Below are 4895 nucleotides of genomic sequence, written 5' to 3'. Positions count from 1 at the left end.
TGCAACTATAGATGTGTCATCTACTGAGTAGACACTGACCTAAGGCTTGGAAGTACATAGGTTGTGAGTTCAATCTCATGCATGTTGAATCTGAGGTGTGTTAGTGATGATCAGAGGTTGGGAGAGATGCGGGGCCTGGAGCTAGTTCAGAGGCTGGATATGTGTTTCATTTGGGCAGCATGAGGTGGGTCATGGATGGAGAAGGAGACTGAGCTGAGCCAGAAGCCTCTAGTGAATGAAGACTCAGGTGACCCAGCGAGGGTGTTGGGCAAGGCTCCAGTAAGACAGTCTGAACTTCAGTGGAAGAGGGCGTGTAGTGATAGTCTGGAGTTGTGATGGGAACAGGGAGCTCACCTCTGCCCTTAGGTATCTGGGTGAGAGTGAATCAATAATTCCACTTGGAGGCTTGGAGAAAGCAGTCACCCCAGGAGGGCCAGATTTTGATAAACTCAAAGGTGGTAGAAAACATGCTTTCAAGAGTAGTTAAGGGTATGGAAAGTTTATATAACAGAAAGGTTCAGAAGGTGTTTTAGAAGAAGCCTCTTACTCCCCAGAATTTTAATTTCCTTTCCCTTAGTATTTATCTTATTCTGAGTAAATGAGCCATGCTTCAGTAGTTACTCCTAGAACATCAAAAATACTCTTCCTTTGTTTTAATATATTTATGAAAACTCAGAACACAGAATGGCAGAAATGGGGTTCTTTCTTCCTGGAATGGTAGCTGGGAAGGCAGCAGGTACTCTTTTCACTAGATTGCAAGCTTACATGGTTGCTAAGGTAAAAGGATTTCTGGTTAATAGCATTTTAGATTCAGCTGTAATCTTTGCATTATGTTTGTATCATCTGTGCTTTCTGGTGTTGGTAAATTCATGTTTATATTTTCCACTCAGTTTTATAAGGGCAGAGACATGGTTGAAGACTCACACAATGGCAGAAACGTTGCACAAACAAATGGGCACTGCCTGATGTGCACTGTTAGGAATGCCACTATCCGAGGACCTGATGAACTCAACCCAGACTCACTTTGGAAAGATAATGGAAGGAATTAGTAGCACATTCAAGGTGGGTTGCAAAGAAAATTGTAGGAAAGTCAAGGATCAGCTGTAAGAATACCATTACAATTGTTACAAGTTGACAAGTGAGTATATTACCAAGTAAGAAAGTGGAAAGGTAGATCTTTGCTGGCCATTCTAGATTAAATAGATTGGTGAAATTGAGAAGCAAAAAAAAATTTTTTTCTTCTTTTTAGGTTTATATACTGAATAGATAAGTAGACTTCTTTGTTCACAGGCCTTATTTAAAAAGCAGGTAAGTACAAAGTATACTTTAAATTTTTAAATAAGCATCTACATTGTTAGCTATATTATCACTGTATGCTGAAGCCAAAGTAAGATGGTTTTCTTGTTCCCAGAATCCATTTAATTGTGGTATAGAAATGTGAATATTTTCATCATTTACAACTTCTGTTTTGAGTGATAATTCTAATTTTATGACTGCTTGCTGCCAGTTTAAACAACTAACATCACTAATCATCAGAGAGATGCAATTTAAAACAACAATGAGGTATCACCTTACACCTGTCAGAAAGGCCACCATCAACAAATTATCAAACAAGTGTTGGCGAGCGTGGGGAGACAAGGGGACTCTAGTACACTGCTGGTGGGAATAAGACTGGTGCAGCCACTATAGAAAACAATATAGGGTTACCTCAAAAAATTAAAAATTGAACTTCCATTTGACTCAGTGATCACACTTCTAGGAATATACCTTAAGAAGCCTGAAACACCAATCAGAAAGAATATATGTACCCCCATGTTTGTAGCAGCACTATTTACAATAGCTAAGATCTGAAAACAACCCCAATGTCCATCAGTAGACAAATGGATAAAAATGCTTTGGTACATATACACAACGGAGTACTAGGCAGCTGTAAGAAAGAAAGATCTCTTACCCTTTGAGACAACATGGAGGAACCTGAAAAGTATCATCCTAAGCAAAACAAGCCAAACAGAGAAAGACAAGTATCATATGATCTCACTTATTTGAGAAATATAATGAACTTAACAGTCTAAGGGATGTGGTAGTTCCAGAGATGTGGAAGTGGGGTACAGACTGACTATCCCCAGAAGCAGGGGTGATGTGGGAAAGATAAACCACAGAACTTATATGCATGCATGCATGAACAATGGAGATGGACAACATAGCTGGTGACAGGGCAGAGAGGGAGGGAGAGGGGGGAAAAAAGCAAAAGAGAAAAAAATGCAAAAAAAACAAAAACAACTATTACATATTCCTTAAAATTGGTTTTAGGGACTTTGGTAGTGACTTTACTGGAGACAAGTCTACACAGCAGTAAAGTGAGATGTATTGTTTTTCTTCCTGGAGCTATTATTGATTTTAAGAAGCAACCCACCCCCAGTTCAAGGTCTTGTATCTTCACCAAATAAGCTATAAGTTTATTATATTCTTTTTTTCCCCCAGAAAGTTAAAGCTACATTCAATCTCAAATTCCTGCTGATCATGACTTGGACCATTGATTTATGGTTCTGACAAACCTCAGGAAAAAAACAAAACTGTGTATTTTGATGATGGGCTTTCTGTCTGTGGAGAGGCAGAATCACTGGAGTACAGCAAGTACGTTAGACTCTCACAGGGTAACTTCTCAGGCAGGTGGCCTGCATGGGCCAGTGTATTTTCTATATTTTTTTTTACTTTCTGTGTCACAACCCCAACTTCTAGGGGACTGTTTCTTTAAATAAGAGGTTTTGAAAAAGTATGGTAAACTTTCTATAGTTATCTGGTCCAGTCACAGCTCATGCAACTGTTCTGTTCATGTAAGTAGTCAAATGTTTTTATAGATTTCATAACCTCATTCACGTTCTTATTAGTAAAATTAAAGACACTTTTTCTAGAAAGAGCAATGGAATAATTCTCAATGTTAGTAAAAAGTTTTATTTTTTAACATTCTAGGCTTTTTAATGTCATAATCTTTTGAATACCAGTGCCTCAGCCCAGCCCTGGCCCAGAGTCCCTGGTGCTGGGTGAAGCCCACTGGGACCATTCAAATGTGGCTGCCTGCAATTTATTTTAATAAAAAAATAACCAGTGGAGTGTTCACTTCCTTATCCCCTGAAGACAAATGGGATGTGTTTGATTTCATTATCTACAGTCCAGCCAACAAGAAAAATGTGTATTATCAAATTTATACAGCTTACTGACATTTGAAATTGATCATCATTGCATTAGATGTCATCCTGGAACTCTAGAATCCAAGGAAAAATATATAATGAGTGTTTATATAAACTTTTGCAAATGCACTGATAAATAATTTATAATCATTTGAAAACATGGCTTGGGCCTGGTAAATGTTTTCTCTCCTCTAAATAAGGCTCCCTGCTCCCATGAGCACAGACCTCTGTGCCCACAGATGCCATTAAGTGTGTGATACACACAGCTCACTGACTCACCAGAGAGAGAAGGGGTATGTTTCATACTGATATTCATTTAATAAAATTACCAAACACCTAAAAAGAAAGCAAAACAGAATAAACAAAAGAAAAGAAACCACTATTCTCAACACTGCAGGTCCTTAGAACTTGTCTCATAAAATGACTGATGTTTGGGGCTATAATCACTGTGGACCACTGGGACAAGACTGACCTGTGCAATAAGCATTAACTGCCCTGATCCTATGGCCAACTAATACCCTTATTATTTTTTTTTAGATCATCATATAAAAATATTAGCATTCTCATTTAAACTGACTCACTTGGCAGAAAGAAACCTACATGCTGTGAGAAGAGAGAAGAAGGGAGAAGCGTTCAGAAGGCGTGGAAAGAGACAAATGGAAGAAGAACTAGACAGTTACTACAATGTGAATATCAGTACTATAGAATGCCCAACTTTCTAAAATATCCAGATTATAATTTACTGAAGTAGGGAATGAGAGTTGTTACACATCACATCTAGTATAGTAATTCTTAACATTTTTGTTTACATAAGCCTCTGAAAAAATAGTGATAATGATAAATTGAGCTCAAGAAAAATGTACATGTTACTTACACACTAAATTGTGTTCTATAAGAACCTCTAGTTATAATATTCAGGCTGCAACCCTGTTAGTCACAATATGCATGTACTGTGTAAACCTGATCACTGACTGCCAGCAAATCTTTCTTACATCTAACCTAGTTTCATTTTATTTATTTTATTAATTTATTTTTGTTACAGATGTTTTTACATTTTCCCCCACTAATTCCCCCTCCCCCTTTCTCCCCGCCCTCTCCCCAGCTTTGTTGTCCATGTTTGTTGTTCATGCATACAGGCATATAAATTCTGTGGTTTATCTCTCCCCGACCACCCCCTCATCTGGGGATTGTCAGTATGTACCCCATTTCCACATCTCTGAGACTACCCCATTCCTCAGACTGTTATGTTCATTATACTCCACAAAAGAGTGAGATCATATGATACTTGTCTTCCTTGGTTTGGCTTGCTTTGATTAGGATGACACTTTCCAGGTCTCTCCTTGTCGTCTCAAAGGATAAGAGATCTTTCGTTCTTACAGCTGCATAGTACTCCATTCTGTATATGTTCCACAGCTTTTTTATCCATTCATCTACTGATGGACACTTGGGCTGTTTCTAGATATTAGCTATTGTAAATAGTGCTGCTACAAACATGGGGGTACATATATTCTTTCTGATTGGTGTTTCAGGCTCCTTAGGGTATATTCCTAAAAGTGGGATCACTGGGTCAAATGGAAGTTTAATTTTTAATTTTTGGAGGTAACACCATATTGTTTTCCATAGTGGCTGCACCAGTCTGCATTCCCACCAGCAGTGTACTAGAGTCCCCTTTTCTCCACACCCTCGCCAACACTTGTAATTGGATGA

General features: G+C 38.3%; 1 pseudogene; it reads right to left on the bottom strand.

Moving 5' to 3' along the window:
• Positions 1 to 1326: 1326 nt before the first annotated feature.
• LOC118640623 lies at positions 1327 to 2946 on the bottom strand (annotated as a pseudogene).
• Positions 2947 to 4895: the final 1949 nt, after the last annotated feature.

The sequence above is a fragment of the Molossus molossus genome, unplaced genomic scaffold (genome assembly GCF_014108415.1).
Source record: "Molossus molossus isolate mMolMol1 unplaced genomic scaffold, mMolMol1.p scaffold_m16_p_1, whole genome shotgun sequence".
Lineage (NCBI taxonomy): Eukaryota > Metazoa > Chordata > Mammalia > Chiroptera > Molossidae > Molossus > Molossus molossus.
The sequence above is the reverse complement of the archived record's forward strand: the minus strand, read 5'-3'. Positions and strand labels throughout refer to the sequence as shown.